Genomic DNA, 22963 nt, shown 5'->3' on the forward strand with positions numbered 1-22963 from the left:
ATGACCTCCATTCGGAACCTGCTGCAGCGCGAGATTTTCACCCCTAAAGAGGAGAGGCTGCTGGGGATCGTTCATGACTGGAAGGGGGGCAAGAAAAAGAAAAACTCTGTGCAGAGTGAGAGTTCCTCTTTTACCGTAGAGGGACATGGCCAAGTCGTGCTGTGGTATACATTAAAGGAACAATTGTTATCAGTGGAAGATGGTGTCAGTTGATTTAATGATATAATACAATTAGTTAAAATATTAATTTAGTAAATAGTTGAGTATTTAGTATCCACTTGCTAGATGCCCTCTAAAGCTAACTTTTTAGAATCTTAAAAAGGTTATTTAAACCGAATATTGGTTTATAATAGCATTCGATTCCTCTGCAATGGTCCTTACCCATAGACAAGTAAACTTAACTGCTGACTTTTGCAGGTAATGACAGCTGCACTATTTTATTTTATTTTTTCTTGGGACAGTTGGCCAAAACTAATATGTAGCGAAACGATTAGGGTTTTGGTTTTAATAACGAAAAATAATTAAGGATCAATGGTGGTCTCACTGCCTAGCTGTAATAGATGCTGTATGCCTTTAAGTTCTATGTAAGATGTATTTCTTAAACAGTAACTAACCCTGGTCCTATGCTATGACCATGGTCATCAGAGTTGAAACATCGCAGTCTCACAGGAATTCTCTGAGGTCTGGAAGTACAGACACATCATCAAACAACATAGCTTGTTGCAAACACCATCTAGGGAAGATATTGTTTAACAATATACCCTTTTCGGTTTCTTGCTTTTTTTTTGCAACTACCATTCTTTCAGTAACCATAGCATGTTAATAGGTCTAAATGTATTTTCTTTAGCTATGATAATGCAATACATTTGCAAAGCCTCAGATGCATGTTGAAATTGTGAAATCAGTGATAATGAAAAATGTAAAGAAGTATGGCTCAGCCAGGCTTTTCTAGCCCTGGAAACAGCTATTGTCTGTGTTGGGTGATGGATCGTGAAGAGGTAGCATTGTTTTCTTCCTTTGTCGTGAAAGAATTGCAGCCCAGCAGAGTTACCTACACATTCTAAAATAAACCTGTTTGGAGCACGGCAGGGCTATTTATGCTTCACACTGTAAACCCAGCTTTCGCAAAGCAATATGTTTGGCAGTGTTCCTCCCCACTGGCAATCTAGAGTTTTATTTAAGTCATGTTGCTCTACACTTGCTACATCTCACATCTCTCTATATATTTTTCTACCCACATCTAATAAAGAATTTGAGAAACTATGCATTTATGTATTTATTGTCTGGGCTCATAAAAGTGGAATGACAATGTCAAGAGCTTAAATGGCATGAAGGCTTCCCCTCACAGCTCTTTGTGCACACCTCAGTCTAGACCTGATTATCTCTTTATTAGGACCTAGGCCTCTCATAATGAAAAACAGACAATGGTGGGTTGTGTGGTGATTTTGTGCATTGGTACACTTGACCTGAGCTGGATTTTGAGGTGAACGGCTAGTTACACCACACAGTAACAATTTCTAAAGTGTCAGAATTTGTTCAGGTCAGGGATTTTAATTGGGATCAATTACAAACGGTTCAGCTGCATTGATTCCTCCAAACTCAATTGCGTTTTTTACTCTACGCATTTGATAAAAAACAATTATAGTTACAAAGGATTGATTTCTTGTGCATGTAAACATAATGACTGTATTGGGTGACTGGAGAGCAAGAGCAAAAACTTCTGGAAAATCTGCAAGTTTGTTGTTGAGCCTACTTGTGGTTATTTTTTGGCGCCTTAGTGCTTTAAGAATTGTCTACTGACATATTTCCATTTTTATTATTGTACTGTTATTCTATCTTTAAAAAGACATAATGACCTTTAATTGTGTTCCATTGATTTTAAGGTTAGCAATTGTTACTTTGTCTCGGGGGACTGCTGGAGGGAAATGTTGTAGTTACAGATGTTAAAAATGTTGGATTTACAGATGTTATTATCCACTGTGACATTCTAAAGAGTGGGGACATCATCCTTGATACAAGTCAGGGGGTGCTAATAAAATTGATCTGACCGGTACAGTGAGTTGTTGTGATTTGCATTGAAACATTTATTACAATATCAGCCAAGTTAGACAGAGATAAAGTAAGTGGATGGCAACATGTTAGCTTTCCTTTGATCCTCTTAAGAATATTCTGTCTTCAGAAATAAAGACCTAAAATGTAAGACCATCAACACATAAAAATAATTGGTAATGGGCACCATTTTTTACTGTACTGAGAGAAATATACTAAAAACACTCAATGAAATGGCTAGATGTATGACTTTCATAAGTTTGATGCACAATTTCCGGTCATTCTTCTAATTTAAGATGATTTACAATAGGTTAATAAGTACAGTTGATCCTGCCTAATGCTTCCCACTCCTCTTACCCATCCAAGTGATACTATTATACTTAATAGACAAAGTAATTTTACTGTAGTGCTTAGCAGGCATCTCAAGTTGCATGTTTCCATTTGCTGGAATCATTTCCCATCTAACGTTGTGGTTTCGTCACCCGGAGAGATCTTGTCATTCAGTGTGAATACAATGCAGCAAGTGAATCATGCCTCAGGGCATACGCTTACAAAAGCACTCTTAGCCCTGATGTATGTGTCATTTGTGTCAGCACTTACCCACTTGTTAGGGTGGATATTGATTTTGGTTAGATTTATTATGGGGCGACGGTAGTTCAATTCAGAAGGCATACTCGATGCATCCCTGGTTTGAATTAAATCAGCAACCTCCTAAACAGTATGGACCTGACTATAAACCTATTTTCTTGATGGCCCACAAGTGGGATATATTAACAAAACATAAGAACATAAGAACATAAGAAAGTTTACAAACGAGAGGAGGCCATTCGGCCCATCTTGCTCGTTTGGTTGTTAGTAGTTTATTGATCCCAAAATCTCATCAAGCAGCTTCTTGAAGGATCCCAGGGTGTCAGCTTCAACAACATTACTGGGGAGTTGATTCCAGACCCTCACAATTCTCTGTGTAAAAAAGTGCCTCCTATTTTCTGTTCTGAATGCCCCTTTGTCTAATCTCCATTTGTGACCCCTGGTCCTTGTTTCTTTTTTCAGGCTGAAAAAGTCCCTTGGGTCCACACTGTCAATACCTTTTAGAATTTTGAATGCTTGAATTAGGTCGCCACGTAGTCTTCTTTGTTCAAGACTGAACAGATTCAATTCTTTTAGCCTGTCTGCATATGACATGCCTTTTAAGCCTGGAATAATTCTGGTCGCTCTTCTTTGCACTCTTTCTAGAGCAGCAATATCTTTTTTATAGCGAGGTGACCAGAACTGCACACAATATTCAAGATGAGGTCTTACTAGTGCATTTACAGTTTTAACATTACTTCCCTTGATTTAAATTCAACACTTTTCACAATGTATCCGAGCATCTTGTTAGCCTTTTTTATAGCTTCCCCACATTGTCTAGATGAAGACATTTCTGTGTCAACAAAAATTCCTAGGTCTTTTTCATAGATTCCTTCTCCAATTTCAGTATCTCCCATATGATATTTATAATGTCCATTTTTATTTCCTGCATGCAGTACCTTACACTTTTCTCTATTAAATGTCATTTGCCATGTGTCTGCCCAGTTCTGAATCTTGTCTAGATCATTTTGAATGACCTTTGCTGCTGCAACAGTGTTTGCCACTCCTCCTACTTTTGTGTCGTCTGCAAATTTAACAAGTTTGCTTACTATACCAGAATCTAAATAATTAATGTAGATTAGGAATAGCAGAGGACCTAATACTGATCCCTGTGGTACACCACTGGTTACCACACTCCATTCTGAGGTTTTTCCTCTAATCAGTACTTTGACATGTTAACCACTCCCTAATCCATGTACACGTGTTTCCTTGAATCCCAATTTATGTTCAAATATATGTTCAAATTTCTTTTTTTCTACAATCAATATGTATATATGTATATATATATATATATATATATATATATATATATATATATATATATATATATATACACACACACACACACACACACACACACACACACACACACACACACACACACACACACACACACACACACATTACATTAGGGTGATTATATTATATTATATATATATACACACACACACACACACACACACACACACACACACACACACACACACACTACTTAATCCCACTATGAGTTTCAGAATCATTAAGTTTCTTTCTATTTTCTTCCTGGGCATTGACTTCTGAGTGCCCTGTGCAGATCTCCCTAGTAAAAGTGAAGTCAGAACGCAGACAATATAAGCCGTCTACATGCTGGTCAATGGATTACCTGATGCTGGTAGATGGGAAGGATGCAGTCAAAGTCAAAAAGATATCTCACATTAGCACAGCTTGAAAAAAAAGATATTTACTGTTACTATTGTAATGGAACTGTCTTATTGGAAAGTAAAAAAATAAAAATAAAACAAATTAAAAAAAAACTATTAATCCTTTTATTTTCAAACCTAGTTGGTGTAATAAATATTTTATTAAGGTTCTGCAAATTGGATTTTCACTGTTGTTGTAGAATATAAATTAAACAGATGCCGTCATTGTGACTTCCTAACACTTCTGTCTGCTTGACTTCCCGTGTGATAGGATGTGATTCCTTGGATGTCTTCTAGCTGTCATTAACATTATGCTTAACATGTTTTCCTGTAACTTGAAAAATTGAAAAAAAAATAGCTTGTTATAGGTTAGACAGGCACAAGCTTACCTTTCTATGAATGGTAAAAAGCAAAATACACAAAATGAAATAGCTTTTGCATTACTGATATGGTATTTCAGAGTGGCATAGTGACAGTCTCAAACGAAAGTAAAAAGAAAATTTTTAGTATTTATAAACACAGGGCAGAATTTTTTTTTCAACAGGAATAATAACACTATGTAACACAATTTTTGTTCCTGGTTAGTAAGTGTTATTTCCTAATTGCTTATGCCTCAAAAGTATAGAAAATGACTTTTATTCCCCACAAACTTTGCTTTTGTGACCAGGGCAGTGGAAAACGGGCAAATGTGTGTATTTTCGTTCACATAAAGTCAGAAAAAAACAACATATGAATCCAAATTAACATGTATTTTTACTAAAGTAATACAAAAATGACTACAAAAGATTTAGAAGTGAGTAATTTTTTTTTAGATTTACAGTCTTACAGAAATACAGTCTCGAAAAACTACTCACTTCTAAATCTTTTGTAGTCATTTTTGTATTACTTTAGTATAAATAAATGTCAATTTGGATTCATATGTTGTTTTTTTCTGACTTTATGTGAACGAAAATACACACATTTGCCCGTTTTCCCATTGGAAATAGTGATATTTTGAAATATCACTGTCCTGGTCACAAAAGCAAAGTTTGTGGGGAATAATAGCCATTTTCTATACTTCTGAGGCATAAGCAATTAGGAAATAACACTTACTACCCAGGAACAAAAAAAATAAATAAATAAATAAAAATGTTACAGGGTGTAATAAGAGTATAGATATTTTCTTTCACATCACTGTTTAAACAAAATTGATTCTGTATTTAGTTTATTCAAGGCTGAATGTTGAATGAAACCAGTAATCTGTCTTAAATACACAGCAGTGGGGCTCAGTAGTCAATCAGTGTTCGTGTCTCCACACAGGCAATACCGGGAGCATCATAGACTAAACAGACAGACACTTTTCATCTTGTATTGACTGTATAATTACTATCATCAAGCTTCTGTGCAACCCCTGTTACAAGCTGAAAAGTCGTTAACAAAAATTATATTAGATACACCAGTCATATCTGGTTGTGATTCTCATTGTGTGAAACAGTGGTCAATGTGAATCGTTCCCTTTGGTAATAAAAGCTCACCATGGGTGTCATTAGTCTGTCTCGAAGGTCTGAAAGTGATTGACAGTGTGGGTCAAGACCATTAGTCAGCACTATGACTCTCCTGCTTTTAATAGGCTGATATTTGATTTCTGAGTTTGATTGATTGATTTCCACTTGGACAAGGTTTATAAGTGAGTAGCCAGTAGCCCTTCAGAGAAGATTGCATTTGTGACCTGCATGTGGAAACTCAACCAGAGATACATGCAGAACAAAATGAAGTTCATCAACATCAGCCAAATGTAGGGACATATTCGTTTGGACAGGATTTTTTTTCCTGTGTAGTTTTACAAGACAAAACATATTTTAATAATAATAATAATAATAATAATAATAATAATAATAATAATAATAATAATAATAATAATAATAACGAAAAGGGGAGACAAAAAGAGTGGTGTCTTGTGATATTAAAACTGATGTCAAGGACAGGATTCAGGAAGCGAGAGGGAACAGGCTGTAACCACATGATTCATGCCAGGTCGAGCATCAGTGTGCATCATCAGAACTCAGGCAGGAAACCTACAGCAGACAACACCTTTCTTTGCTTCCTGTTCATTGTAACCTTTCCTTCCTGGTACCCTTGTGCAGCAGTGAAGGGTTGTACTCCATGTTGCACAGACCTGGAGCAGTAAGTTGGAGCACTTCAAGGTCTGTTTTGTAACAATAAGTGAACAATTCAGGTGCATTTGTCACAGGATTAGATATGATTGAACCATATGGTCTTGTCTTTTTACTATGTAACTTATTAGGTTCATTACAATAATACTACAATGTGTTATGCCAAACCTTTTTCTTAAAACAGCTGAGAACAAATGCATCTGTATTCTACTGCTTGAAATTTGTCTTCCTACTTATATGATATCATTATGTACTTTTTTTTTTTTAATATGATGCAGTTACTTTGTGTTTTATAGCCTTATTTTTCATAAAACTGTTTTGAATAATGCCTTAGGTGTCACGTAGTTCCCTTAAAAAACATAGACTGTACACAGAACAGTTTTATAGCTGCCAGCAACACACAGATGAATTTGAGTATGGTTAAAGGTTACAAAACAGTTCTGAGCAATAACCCCAGAACTGATAAGATACATTTTAGTGACATCAAATATTGATATCCTCAGAATTGCTTAATAAAACTAAAATGAAATATCTTTTAACCTTTAAAGTGAAATAACAGTTGCATGGAGACAAAAGAGCTCAGCTGAAAAAAATAAGCATGTTAAAGTGACATTGCAATCTGCATTGCAGCTTTAAGTGGCCCTGTAGTCCTAAATTATTCCTGAAGAATTAAAATGGCTTCACCTTCAATATTTCTTCTTTTGACCTTTTTTGTCTGTTTTTGTCCCAGAGTCCGGATTATGCTAGCAAAGGTGGTTTTATCTGGAATTGGAAAAGTAATGGAAATATATATTTTTTGTAATAAAGTGTATATAAGCATGGCTTAACACAATAGCAGTAGAACTTTGTTTTAAGTCAGTTTGAACAGAATGAATCCATTTATCCTACAACCACACAAAAAAATGTGTACAGATTACAACTAGGGAAAATTCATCTACAGCAAATTATTGTATAAGAAGTTGTTAATAAGGGTATTTAATTGTAATTTAGAAAAAAAAGAAGAAAAAAACAAGGCTATTCAGAACCTATTTATTTAAAAAAAAAATATGAATAAATACAAATATAAATACCAGAGATATATACATTTGTACAGATTATCAAGTTAATTAAACAAACAAACAAACAAACAAACAAAAAGTTTTATGCTAACAACAGATCAATTTCTTGATTGGCAAACATTATACAACTTTCTTTAAATGAGATATTCATGTAATAGACACATATAACAGACAAAAAACCATCAGTGTTTCCTGTAAAACGGAATGGCACAGCTTGGTGATATAGCTTGTCGCTTATGTTACCTCTACATGTAGTTTTATTTTTGCAAATCGGGGGATTGTTCTGTAGCGTTAGCAGCTTGGCTGGCTGAGATGAACATAAATCAGCATTGATATCCTGCTGCCCCATCACTAAGCTATTTAATATGCAGTAATGGTTAGGCACAAAAACAGTTTTTATTTTTTCTAATAAAAAATAAATGACCCACACTAGCAGGATTGTATGTACCTGATAATCACCCAATACTTCATTAAACACTCATAACACCTTCAGCTAAAGCTTCAGCTTAATTAAATGTTCTTCTGTGTTTACAGAGAACACTAAAGGAGTATGATTCTGATAAAACCTTTGACCACCTGTGGAATAGGTGGTAATGAATTACTGTATATTGTTCATTTAATTATCATGTTTGAATCTGTTCTGTGCTGATTTTAAGAGTTGCTCTGCTGTTTCTCTGCAGAGACCCAGGTTCTGGAGGCCGAAGTTGGGACAGGTGAGCCCGCGGCAGAAGGGTACCAGCAGCTGATGGCCAAGGAGGCAGCAGACATTGAGCTGCTGATGGAGCGGAGTGAGCTGGCTATGTCTGATGCTCAGAGCCTTGCACAGACACTCAGCACTGACCTACAGGTGCTTGACCAGGTAGGAGGTTGGATGAGGAGTAGCAGGAGCTGTCACTAGATAGAATCTGACTTTCTAAATTCAATATAGGGACCTTTTTTTAATCTACAATTAGAAAGGGCTACCAAAGGAAAGCTGCATTTCATGTTGTCAGTTTCAGTCAATGGGTAAGACTGCAGGACTGGCAGACTTTGACAAATTGGATGCAGTGTGGTCCAATGGTTAATGAAAAGGGCTTGTAACCAGGAGATCCCCAGATAAAATCCCAGCTCAGCAACTGACTCACTGTGTAACCTTGAGCAAGTTACTTAACCTTGTGCTTTGGGTGAGACATTGCTGTAAGTGACTCTGCAGCTGATACATAGTTCACACATACAACGCTCTGTAAGTTGCCTTGGATGAAGGTATCTGCTAAATAAACAAATAATAATAATGTGTCTCTATCTGTCTTCTCCATCTATCTTTACTGCTGTGCAAAAATATGCTTAAACATATTATATTTTTCTACTCTGATACATTATGAGCATCAACAATTTACTCAAAGTCTCCACTAGTGCTTTCTACTATTATAACAACCTTGGCTTGCATAAAGAAGGAAAAACATTAAGTGAAATAGCTTGCATCACTTGATTTTCAAGGTGTGGTATCCAAAGTATAATCAACAAGTACAGAGAAACATCATCTGTAATTGACAAACTTGGGACTGGAAGACCCAGCAAGCTGTCTAACAAGGATGAGCAATACTTGAAGATAATATCCTTATGGAATAGAACAAAGACAAGCATTGAATTGACAACAGCACTGGCAGAAGGCACAGGTGTCGTTGTCCATCCATCAACAGTCCAAAGCACCTTTAACCATTGTTCCATAGTCCAATTTCTGTGTTCTTGTGCATATTTTAGCCTTTTAGTCTTGTTCCCCTTTGTTAACAGAGGTATTCTTACTGCAACACATCCTTTAAGTTCTGATTTCAAGAGTGAACTTCGTACTGTTGATTTGAGTTAGATACCACATGTCTAAAACTTTTGCATAGGAGGGTATCTGAAGATATTTTTTGCAATATATATTTTTTGGGGCTGAAACATTTATTTTAACTGGACATACAGTGCCGAGAAAAAGTTTGTGAACCCCTTAGAATTTTCACATATTTCACATATTTCAAACGTAAAATGTTATTAGATCTTAATCTTGACATTCTTAAATCCTAATAATAGATAATAATAAAGACAACCCGATTAAACAAATGACACAAAAACATGATACTTTTTCAACATTTATTTATCGACAAATGATTCAACATTCAATATTCATGTGTGAAAAAGTATGTGAACCTTTAGATTCAGTAACTGGTGGCAGCCCCTTGAGCAGCAATGACTTCAACTAAGCGTTTCCTGTAAATTTCACATCGGTCTTCAGTAATTTTGGCCCATTCCTCCTTACAGAACTGCTTCAACTCGGTGACATTTGAGGGCTTCCTTGCATGGACAGCTCGCTTCAGGTCCTGCCACAACATTTCGATGGGTTTTAGGTCCGGACTTTGACTAGGCCATTCTAAAATGCGAAGTTTCTTCTTCTGCAGCCATTCTTTTGTAGATCTGCTTGTATGTATCGGAATTCATCGAGCTGCATGTGGTAAGTCTTCCTCGCAAAAAACATGGTTTATCAGTTTATCTTTTTTTTTTTTTTTAAAGGGTGGTTTTTGTGAGTTAGACCTGCCAACAGGTTGATGGAATAACAGGAAATGAAGATATAGGCATTTGTACAGAAGTGCAAACCACAGCACTATGTCTGAATATACCACATTGGATGTTTATATATATGTAGAGAGTTGTAATACTGTAGTAAGACAGACAGGTAGAGAAAATAATCGTTTGTTCATACACTGTAATGCACTTTATTTTTGAAATACTGAGGAAATACTGAGAATAGAACTTGAACTGGTTTCTAGCTACTAAGTTCATAGTCATTGCTCTTTTTTTAGTGATCTTGCTAAATTAACAACCTTACTATTTAAGACTGATATTTAGAACCACAGATACAAAGCATTCAAAGCATTTTGATGGTGTTCTTCAAAGATTCAGACATACACAAGAGCTTGTACCTGTTACAGCAATACATGCTGTATTTTCTTGTGCTTAGCAAGTCTGCAATTATGACACATTTACTGTCATGTAGGCCCACAGTAGGCTCTGATAGCATATACTGTATATACAATACATGGTAATGGAGAGCACAAAGTAATCCCAGAGATGTACTGCTACTGTATGTAGCTCAGTAGATACAATTTATGTATTACAAAAAAGAAAGGCTCTGTTATATGCATATAAAACAACTATTATGTACTTCAGTCTGGTTCTGTTTACTAACCACAGGGTCATAATTATTAGAAGCACTGTTAAAGTCAGAAAATTGCTAATCATTAGATTATGCACCCAAAGAAATATAGCAAGTAAACATGCATTCACAGTAATATCAATGTGATTCTGATGGGCTAAATATTAGCTTTCCTTTAAAAAAACCATTTAGCCATGTGTGGGTTATGCTCTATTAAATATCTTATTTAAGTACATGTTATTTGCTAAATGGCTTTTTAAAAGTCATATTAAAACTAAATAATATAACTCTAAACATCTTATATGGGAAGGGCAATTAAGCTATGATAAGTTTTAGTTTTTTGCACATCTCTAATGTTTAACAGCACTTTTGCTTTTATTGTCCTCCCCAATACAAACTGGGCTTTGGAGTCAAGCGCTACAGGTTTAAAAAATATTTTTAAAAACTTAAGCCACCACTTTATGTTTTCCCATTGTGATTTTAGAAATAATAAACAAATACAAATTGAGCATGTCTCTGATCAATCCATGATAAATCCCAGACCTTACATTCTCCTTGATACACATGCTGCTGTACGTATGAGGTAAAAACTAAGAGAAATCGACAAATATTTTGGCTAATATCAAAATGAATAATTGTGTGTCAGTGTATGGAAGTTCAGCTTTAGAAGCTATATTGACGTGCTGTACTGCTTCCCACCCAGGCTAACATCATGGCGATCATGGAGTCAGAGAAGCAGGTTAGCCAGCTGGTTCAACTGATTGATGAGGGCCTGGTGGAGGTGCTGTGTCTGGAGAATACTCTCCTTGTTCACGATGAGCTTCTGCGCAGCGTCAAAGAGCAGATGGACAGCATCCACTAAAGCAACTACTAGCTGCAGGTCATCGACAACAACCAGAAGAAGCTGCAGCGAGAGGTCACCTACTTAACGGTAGGAACCAGCTTGTCTACATAATAATAAGTAACAATTTGCAATTATTCTACTAAATTGCCTTCTGGTACAATAAAACCTTCTGTAATGTGTAAGAATTTACTAAACATCTGTGGGAATTTAACTGCAGTAATTTCCAAGAGACTGTGAAGGGTGTTAATAATTCTGTTGTAGATCTCCTACAGGCATACCACTAAACCTTTTAAACATTTGCTGTTGAAAGCAGTGGCTCATCGGAAAGGTTATGCATGTGTCTTTGTTATGCAAGCTTTTGAACAAAAAAGAGAAAGCATCAAATTAAATGAATCTCTTTTTAATATCATCTACATACTCTGCCCTCTCCCAGCTTTAGTCACATTTTCTGAAACCCACACAGTCTTGTTTTCTATGCAGAGCATAATTTATAAAATACCATGCATAAATAGGTGAGAACTGAGACTGTAAATGTTAGTCATCAAGGTCAATTTAGCTACATCAAAGTTGGACCAGAAAAGATCAAAATAAATGCTAAAGTATTGTTTTAGCATCAAGTGGCAAATTGAGCAGTCTAATTTCTTTTGGCAATTTATATTACTGCTTTAAGATGGATGCTTGTCTATTGGTTCTGTTGGTAGGATAGTCTGACACTGAGTGATGAACATGTCTGAGCTATGAATTATGGAAGCCTTGACACCACTAAACATGTAGAGGCTTGCTGCATTGCTGCAGAGGCTTTATGCAGATGTCCAAACACTAGCCTGGCACCAGGTAACGACCTACCTTACAGTAGTATTAAAATATGATAATACGTATTCATTAATAAATAAAGATACGTTTTAGTTTTCTATTTTAAAGGTCATGGTTTAAAACTGGAGTTCTGTCTTCTGTGCACTTTTCATACATGTTCTTAAAACATGGTTACTGTTTGATCGATTGTGGGGATAAAAAAAAAGAAATCATAATGAGAAGAGATTGTTTGGCTGTCCATTGCCAGAACACCATTAGCCTAGGGGCAGCATCTTATAGTTTTACTAGTGAGAATAAAAAAACTAAAATCTAAAAAAGACCTTGAAGCTGAAATTGCTTATTTCAACATAGGGAATAATTAAACCTGGGAAACAAATTCAGCTTTCATTACATTTTTAATGTCAATGTCTCAAAGAATGCTAAGGATCACATTCTGGCAACCCGTTGCTAAGGATTGTGAGGGCTGCTTGCAAATGATCTATTCAGATGTTTTATTTATCATAGGGTGGGTATTACACTGTAAACCTGAGTGTGTTATGACATATATTGACCTTGTCCAAGGTTAAGAAACTGGCATATCTATGCACCTTTTCACAAGAGAAGTATAATAATGATAACTGTTGCCAGTTCATTTAGATTCCTGTAGAAAAGGTAATTCCTCCCATGCTTTTCAAACAGTAGAATCAATGCATAGGCTTACATTTTTTAATCTACTCGAGGTATCTGACTCATTTGAGCATTATACAGCACATTTGTTTCGTCAGCAATTCATCAGCAGGCATTTTTATTATATTATTCATATATGTGTTGTTTTCCAAAACTGATTATCTATTAAAGAAGAATGTAATAATAATGAACCCTTAAAATCCAAGATAGATGCAATTTGGCCAACGCTGGTTTAGTAATTCTTCAACCGATCAACTGCTTGATGGTTTTATGTCTGTTCTCTCATTTATTAATGAGGTTCACTGTTTACTTATGTTGGTCAGAAGTTTTAGATGATCCTGCAATCATGCAATTTAGAATTCAGCTCAGCTTTACTGTTGCCTCCTATTGGTTGTCCTTTCCTATCCATGTGCTGTAGGTCATTCCATTTGCTTTCTTTTCCTTTTGTTTTACTGAGAGCACCGCAAACTCCAAGGTGTGGCTGAACAGTTAATACAGTTTGAGAGCCTGCGACAGAACTTTGAAAAACGCTTTGTCAGTCACCTCAACAAAATCATTGTTTTGCAGGTAGCAGACACTCTCCTTTGTGTTGACTAGAATTGTTCTGTGCCAGGCAAAGATTGATAGAATAGGAAAAAAAATCATAACAAACTGGAGTTAAAAAAAAGTTAACTCAGAACACACACAAAATAAGCAACTGTTGTCTGACTCGTTCTTGTTTTATACAAACATATTGAAAGATTCGACTTTATAGAAGTTTCAAATCTGTGAATGAACAGTGAAACACTTTATCAAAAGTTTTTGCTACTGTGTAAAATCTTGACATGACCTTGATTCCATTAAAGCTCTGCTGCTACCACCACTGCATAGAAAGAGAGTGCAAATGCCATTGACATAATCAAAGCCTTTTCTTACCTCTAATTAGCATTAACAACAGTACTACTGCTGTGCTGAAGATGATTGCTTCCTAGAGCATAATCATATTCTGTGCTCTGCTTCTGATTGCAGTTAGACCATTGTCGTAAGTCTGGTCTACAATAACACATGACGTGGCTTCAGTATGTACCACAAAGCAACAGCAGCATTTAATGGTCCCTTTAAAACAGATTGATTCACAGGTCTATTTTACTCCAGTGTAATGTAGTTTTTAAAGGGGATGGACCAAGGTGCTGCTCCACATGAAGACGGTGTTGATTTGGTTTTGCCCCAACACACAGCTTTCCACCATCATCTGCTGCCCTATGTGTCACTCATGGGCTGGCTCAGGAACTCCAACCCTGTCATCTTCAATGAGCTGTACAAGGTGGGCAAGGCAGTGGATCAGTGGGACCCAAGCCCACTGGTCATTTTTCATGTTTAAAATGGAAGTTTCTGAACAGCTGACCACATCCGTTTTTAAAATAACCTGTCTCTCTCCCATGTTGAATTTTGAAATGTACTTTGCATTTCTCATGTATGTGCTATGTTTAACATCACATGATGTTTTTACTTTGCTTCATCATATGATAAAACACGATTAATTTACATGCTTTCAGTGTGCTTTTACTGTGTTTTGCTATGCTATTTTCATAGACCCAACGGCTCTTAAAGAACATCACTGTTGAGGAAATAGTTAACTTGTCTACAAGCAAATAACATTGCCACTTTAGTTTCTGTTGAATTCAAGTATTCTTGGTTTTTAGATACTGTAGCACCCTATATTACATTATATAACCCAGCCTTTTGTTTTGCTGCCATCTGCTGACAAATAACTGTAAGTGAAAACCCCTGATCACATTTTTATAAGTTTCCTAGGAATATAAGCATTGCAGGTTGTTTTTTTTTTTTTCCCATTATCTAAGGGATTAATTCTCAGTCTCCTAACTCTATTATTTTTATTCAGCTGCAGTATAGTTGCTATTTACTCATTCTATCTGTGTAATTTATATTTTCTATAACATACCTTTGCAATGTTTCAGATCTATGTTTACTAACATTAGCTTTTGTGTGCTCTGTGTTATAAGGAATATCTGACACAAAAGATGCTCTAAAATGTGAAGTGGTTGTTGTTGTGTTTTCATTCTGATTCTCTGGTCCATTCTTTGACTCCACTGCTATTTTTAAATTAGTGTTTGTTATCAGAAGGGCTATAAATCCATTAGCTGTACTATACAATACATTTCACACATACTTAACGTGTTCTTCACAATATAACTGAAGTGGTTAGCTGGTTCCTCATCTTTTCCAGCAAACTAGAAATCTTGCCATCTATTTCTATTCGTCAGTGATTTGTAAAATAACACTGTAGCCTTTTCATGAGATGTTAAAAATAAAACTCCATGTATTTGTTACAGGTGTATACTGATAACCTAGGCAAACTTTATGTAAAGCAAATGATGGATGTATTTGTCCTGGCAAGGTTCAAAGTGTGTGGATTTAAGAAGAGTAAACAATTTGGTAGGTACTGGATTTATATTTGTGAGGTAAAACCTTTAGCTTCAGATAATCATAATTTATAGTCACAATCTAACAAATATTCAGTAAGGATTATTTATTTATTTAAATGTATTGAAACCACTGCAAATGTTTATAGTTCCTTTGACTACCAGTTAATTTAGGTCAAGGCTGTATTTTTTCTTTGAACTGTTCTCACAGCAATAAATTGCTTTCAGAATAGATTGAACAGAACAGGGTCTGTGAATTTGCTGTGCTAATACACAGGTCCTATTAGAGGCTTCTGCCACTTTTCAGCTCCGTGAAGAGGTGTGATTCACTGGTGAGACAGAGCTTTACAATCACTGCCACTGTAACACAGACATTTCACCTTGTTACTTTAACTGCATCTTTGAAATGGGGGTGTTCACCCTACTACAGAAACTGCTGCTTCCTTCAGCAAGGTTTAAAAATAGTTTCTTTCAGGTTTTCAGGACAGTCTTGACAGAGCGACCCATTCAAGATCTAGCCTGCCCTGGCCTTGACTGAGCTTCTCCACCACTGACCAGCCAGAAGTGGACATGCCTCGCTGGGTGGTGGTGGATAAGGTCAGTAGAAGCGTCATCTAACTAGCCACAGCATGGCCAAATAAATGCACTTCAAGGTTCAGTGAACTTTTGCCTACCCCCGTGTACTTGTCCACATCCCATCACAAAATGAACACATTATGCAGTGTTGCAGGGGATAGGCCAGGAATTAATGGAACGTTTGAAGGGAAGCCCCTGTGGGTAGCCAGTGCAGCAAACTTTAAACTAAAACATACAAAACATCAGATAGCAATAAAAAAATGAAATAAGTAAATGACCCTTTGTTTTCCCCCAGGTGCTGGAGTTGGAATTGACAGAGTTAGAACCAGTTTGCATCGCAGAGCAGGCATTTCTCAATTCCTTCTTTTGTTTGGAGGAAAAAGAAAACAAGCGAAACCTGTTCGCTGAGGTGAGCCTTAGGGGTTTCCTTTCATGGTTTTGGTGTCTGATGTTCGGAACAGACTACATACCACCATATGGAAGGTTACATTCTGATCCTTTGGTACAGTTGTTTTTAAGATATAACTAAAAGTACTTGAGACATGATCAGAGAAAGTGCTTCACAATAGATTGTGGTATTCTTACCAGCTGTTTACATAACTGACAGCATCTGTGTAATCCCATTCCAAGTGAAGAGGTTAAACTTTGAGATAATAGGGCTCCCTAGCTTCCAAGGTTACCCCAACTTGCACTAAATAAAACAGAGATGTGTGACTTTAGCATTACTCTCTTGCGACCTCTACATCTGGCTCCTCATTTACAAATAAAATTTTTCTTTGATGCGTCACTTATACAATAGTTTGAAGGGACGTATATTGTAAACACAATGCTGAAGCCTAAATGGAATATTCCCTAAAATTATAAAATTGTACCCTTAGATTCAGCTCTCTTATCAACCCTTACTTATGGTGCAAGAAAGAGGAGTATTTTTATTTGTCCAGTATTTTTTATTTTATTCTGCTTGCTTATTAAAATAACCAGTAAGTCAATCTGCTGTTAAGACGAGTGAGCGTTGCACATAACCATGTTTACACTGTGTGCAAGTGAACAAAATGCTCAGAATACACACTGCTGAAAGAAATAGACATTCTACTGTAACATATATATTACAGTGTTTCACATGGTATGCTTTGTTTTTGCTTATACTTTGTCTCACACCACTGCTTGTGTTAGTACAGACAACTTTCAATAAAAGATGTTCAGAAGAACCAGGATCTGACTAGCCCGTGTATGATGAGTAAGTACGCTTGACAATGCTGGTCTCGTTATTGTTGTATCATAAAATAATTTAGGCAAATCGTATTGTAGCCATTAGAACTTTGTTGGCACTCCATCCTATTGACAGAGTTATGAATGGTGAAGGTGGTTGCATCTGCTTCTTCTCTGTCCGCAGGCTGGAGGAGGTGTCAGACCTCTGGGTGAGTGGGGTCCTTGGCAGCGTGGAGCTGGAGCTACAGAGTTTGGTGAGCCTGTGTGACAAGGTGGACCTGTTCAGCTGCCTCTACGTGCTGATGAGAACGAGCCAGCATCTGATAATCAACCAAAACACTCCCTGTGCCTCGTTCCTCAACGCAGTCCTCAACCACACACTGCTGCTGGACAAGAGTGACTTTCAGCAGTGCATTGTAAGTGTTGTGCCCTAATCTATTAGCCTTGCACAAGCAGAGTAAAAGCAGGAGGACAGGTAAGTATGGTTAATCACTGTAGCTAAACTTTCCTAAATAAACACGGGCATTCATTTCAAATATGTTTATGTTTTAGGTAGATGGTAAGAAATTGCTTTGATTGTCTTGTTTGATAATGTGTCTGCATAATGTTTTGATAATATGCAGCTGCCAGGCTGTCGTGCAGTATTGGCAGTGAAGATTCAGTGAAGCATGTACAAGGACTGTGTACACTGTATTTGTGAAATACCCCACTGATTCCTATTTCAATTTCCCATATTGTGCTGATTCCATCAAGTAACACTAGATGGCATTAGCAGTTGTACCTGTGGTATGCAGTCCCTCTAGCTGCCCATCTTGCCCTATGTCTAGTTCCTGTAGCTAAACAGTGTATTTTCCCTGTTTTGGGAGTTCTTTGATGGGGTGAAGGCCCGCGTGGCTCATGGGATAAAAGAGGAGGAAAGGAGGTGCCCAAGGCACTGGAGATGCTGTACAAGAAGATCAACAGGCAGCTCTCAGAGGAGAACCTGCTGCAGGTAATGATAAGATGTTGCATTTCACATTTGTTTTGCAGGGGTGTTCACAATTATTTCAATGCAAGATTTCGGTATTTATAATGCTGTGACAAGGTATCATTGCGGGCCCAGGTAGCATCGGCTGGCAAGGACATTCAGAGCTGCGGTTTAAGCGCGGCTGCGCATTTTTAATGAACACAAAAATAAAAAGTTTTAACAAACCAGAACACTGCTGCTCACAGAACAAAAATAAAAGGTTAAACAAAAAACAAGTCACAAACACAATAAACATGAACAAAATATCCAGCTCAAGAGCCAAAACAAAAGGTTTGAACAAAAAACAAGACTGAGCACCAGAGCACCAACTCCCTTCACTCCCTTTTTTATACCATGTGGCTGGAGCCTAATTATCAATTAATCAATCAGCTCCAGCCACATTCTCACATGTATTTTTGCAGGGATAGGAAATTAACCCCATCCCTGCCAACCACCACCAAAACAATATTACAGGCAGGGCCCTTTCCTGCCACAAATGCTTAATATACACATTTCTTAATGTCGCTTAACTGTTTGGAGGAGTGTACATACTGGGGGCAGAGAAAAAGGGAATCTTTAATAGCTGAAAGGCACTCTGGTATGTAAGAGACTGTGCTACATAGATCAGCAGTATAGGAGCAGAGCTGCAAGGGGATTTTATATAAATGAGATGGTTGTGGAAGAGAGAAGAATACAGTTGACATCTAAATGTACAAAAAGCACAATATTTAACATTCTGTCCACCTTACTGGCATCATAGGAAATTTAAGTATATAGTGTGTGGCAGGCTGGCGAGTGGATAGAGGCCCAGAAACAGTCTGCAGTTAAAAAAAAAAAAACTAATTTTATTATAAATAAACAAAAATACAGGGCAAAACAAAAAATCTTTAAAACACAAATAAAACAAAAAACAAAATTCACAAAAATAAAGGTTTCCAGGCTGGGCAATGCCTTCACTGGATTCAAAACTTTCAAACTTTCAAAAATACCACAACAAACCACCAACCTGCTTCCTCAACTCCCTCCTCCAAATGAGAAGCAGAGGCCTCCTTTTATGTCAAGTGGCTGGGCGCTGATTGATCGTTAATTAACCTAATCAACCCCAGCCACCTGAACATAATAAACCCAGGCAGGTAGGGGAAATTAACGCCATCCCTGCCAATTTAAAAAGGGCAGAGCTTTGCTCTGCCACAAACCTCCCCCCATGTACAATCTACACCGGCCGCAATCGGCCATCTCCCCCTTTCCCCCCCACCCCCCTCGAGTCCAATTATGTCACTTGGGTGGGCTGTTATGGTGGGTGGTGGTGGGCGGGGTTGATGCCGGAGCCCCCAAGCCTTCTTTGGTTGAGGGGGCCCAGGATCTCCAAGGTAGTACGGCGACGGCGGCCCGGCTCCCTCTAGTGGTGGAGGCGGCAACGGCGGCCCGGCTCCCTCTGGTGGCGGACCCTCAGCAACCCTAGAAAACAAAAAGGAGACACCAGCAGTCCCAAGCAATGCAGAGCAGCAGGCAACTCCAGGCGATGCGGAGCAGCAGATAACCCCAGGCGATGCAAATGAGTCATCCCTGAGCGGAGCGGGCATGGCATCCCTGGGCAGTGCAAGGCAGGCATCCTTGGGCCATAGCTTCTCCCCTCTGGGCTCTGGAAGCGACGGCTCCTCCCCTCTGGGCTCTGAGAGCGGCGGCTCCTCCCCTCTGGGCTCTGAGAGCGGCGGCTCCTCCCCTCTGGGCTCTGAGAGCGGCGGCTCCTCCCCTCTGGGCTCTGGGAGCGGCGGCTCCTCCCCTCTCTGGCTCTGAGAGCGGCGGCTCCTCCCTCTCTGGGCTCTGGGAGCGGCGGCTCCTCCCTCTCGGGCTCTGGGAGCGGCGGCTCCTCCCTCTCGGGCTCTGGGAGCGATGGCAGCTCCTCCTCCCTCTCGGGATCTGGGAGCGGCGGCAGCTCCTCCTCCCTCTCGGGCTCTGGGAGCGACGGCAGCTCCTCCTCCCTCTCAGGCTCTGGGAGCGACGGCAGCTCCTCACCCCTCTCTGGTTCTCGGGAAGGTGGCTCCACCCTCTTAGGCTCACGGTGGTGAAGGTGGTGGTACTGGAGGTAGTGGGGTGGCCCCTGATGCCCGGGGTGAATACTGCACCTCTTCCTGGGCCTGGTTGTAGGGGCATCCTGCCCAGTTGTGGCCGTCCTCCTCACACCAGCCACACCAGTTTGCCGGTGGCACATCTGGGCAGGACCGCCAACGATGGTCCTCCTTCCCGCACCAGGAACACCAGGGGAAAAGGCTGGCCGGGTCCTCCAGCGGTGGCTGCAGCAGCTTACATTTCTTCAGCTGCTGCTGCTTTTCCTGCCTTTGCCGCTGTCTGCTCTTCTTTCCCATTAAAAAAAAAAAAAAAAAAAGATTATCCCCAAAATTCCAAAAAATAAATAAAAAATACTGCTCTGAGCCTCTAGGTGGCGCTATCCCGCTTCTGACACCAAATGTGGCAGGCTGGCAAGTGGATAGAGGCCCAGAAACAGTCTGCAGTTAAAAAAAAACAAAATTCACAAAAATAAAGGTTTCCAGGCTGGGCAATGCCTTCACTGGATTCAAAACTTTCAAACTTTCAAACTTTCAAACTTTCAAAAATACCACAACAAACCACCAACCTGCTTCCTCAATTAAAAATAATTAACCCCATCCCTGCCAATTTAAAAAGGGCAGAGCTTTGCTCTGCCACATAGTGGTTAGGTTATTAGGTGGATTTTGTATTAAGGCACACTATAAAAGGCTATACTCAACCCATTGATGTTGGCACAGTGCCAGTCCACTGCTCTCCCCAGTCTAACCCAGTTTATAAGATCCTGTGTTGCCAAGTGGGTTGAGATGAAAATCCCTTTCCCAGAGTGTTCTGGTTTGTGTTAGCAGGTGGTGTGGAGAGCAATGCAGGAGGATTTCATTCGTCAGTACCGCATGATTGAGGAGCTGATTGAGCGCTGCTACCCAGGGTCTGGAACATCCTTGGGGTTCACTGTGGAGGACCTGCTGCAGTACTTCTCTACAGTCACCTGCTGCAGCCCACAATAGACAATGAGAGTGAAGAGCATGACAGGCCAATATTACACAAGGACTTGGCTAGAGCACATACACATGCAACATGATTAAAACACAAGTTACAGTAATATTCTGATATAAAATTTTAAAAAGGTATCTCATATCAGTCCAAATATTTCAGCTGTACTGTGTAAATAATTGCTGAAGAATGCACAGGACGTTTAACCAAAGTACTATTTTATATCTTTGTAATTACCTCAGGGGATTGTATCAGTTTGATGCAACCTGTCATGTTATATGTAGTTATTTTAAAAGGCCACATGTTATGATAGCTTTGTGATTCTGTGTTTTTATATGTTAAATGGTATGGTATATTGTATAATCTGTCTTTGATCACTTTGTAAGCAAGGTTCTTTACTAAATGTATATTTTATTGCCGTTCAATTGTTTAATTTGTATTTTTACATACGCTGTTATAATTGTGTTAATTTCTTAATTTTTTGGCTTATATAATTTGTTTACATAGTCTCCCCCTCACTGAAAGCAGTCTTGGGGTTAGCATGCAAAGCTGACAAACCTTCCTCATTCTTTTAGAGAGGTCCCTCCAAGGACAGGACCTAGTTCAGGATGTTTGTCAAAAAAATATTGAAAATACTAACACAGCATTGGTTTACAGTAATCTATGAAACCACTGTTTTTTTATGTAACATTTTGTTGTTGACTTCTTTAACAATTGTCTTGGAAAGCTTAATGAATCTAAATATTGATTTTAAAATAACTGACAAGTGTTGCGTCTCCTCCTGTCTTTGCTGGTAAAACATTTCCTCAGCTCCTCCCAACTCCACCATCTCTGTTGTTTATTTCCTGGTTCCCTGTTTCTGGTCTGACGTCCCCCACTCTGGCTGTCTTTGTGACAGTCTTCCATGAGAATCTTTGCTTATTTAAAAAGCAGGCGGAGCTGAAGAAAGAGTAGGAGAAATTGCAGATGCATGATTCCTGAAGAAAAGAGTGTTGTTGAGAGCAGGGTAAGAATAAACTGAGGCTGATGAGAAGGTTAAAGTGGAGCCTGCTTTTGGACACAGGGAAGAAGAATGGATGGTGGAAACACAAACTCTGCAAGTATTAGCATGGAGACCACTGAGGAATCTATTCAAGAGTCAGGATCAGGTTGAGACCAGTCAATCGATGGGTTGTCCAATGCTAACCGAGAAGCTGCTTTATGATACTCATAAAAAATGGTACCGCTATGTCTGACCAAGAAATCAACAATGTTGAATAAATACATGAGTCCAGTTCCCATCGGTGAGCATAAACTTCAGAAAGGACATCGCGAAAAACAGAAAAAGCTAGCAGAAATTCTCCAAGAGTATGATTTTTACACAGCTGAGGATCCTGAAACAAACAAACAAATCTCCACAGTCAACTACCCTGTGATCCAGAAATTTTAAGGTTGCAATATGTATTGACGCCAAGTGAACGTCTTTACCTTCAATAATGTTGCGTCTCAGTGGCGATGAACTACTGAAGCAGAAGAGGATCCTGAACTATATGCTAGAGTGAAGATTGGCAGGCCAAAAGCAGGTGTGGGCATGGCTGAAGCAGCGGGAAAAGTGAGCGATGCTGTTGGTGCCTGTGATGAGTCAAAGGGTTTTCGTTCTGTGATTCAGC

At 38.6% G+C, this 22963-nt stretch overlaps 1 pseudogene; it reads left to right on the top strand.

Annotated features, from left to right (window-relative positions):
• Positions 1-22963, top strand: LOC121317865 (annotated as a pseudogene).

Source organism: Polyodon spathula, chromosome 7 (assembly GCF_017654505.1).
Source record: "Polyodon spathula isolate WHYD16114869_AA chromosome 7, ASM1765450v1, whole genome shotgun sequence".
NCBI classification, from domain to species: Eukaryota; Metazoa; Chordata; class Actinopteri; order Acipenseriformes; family Polyodontidae; genus Polyodon; species Polyodon spathula.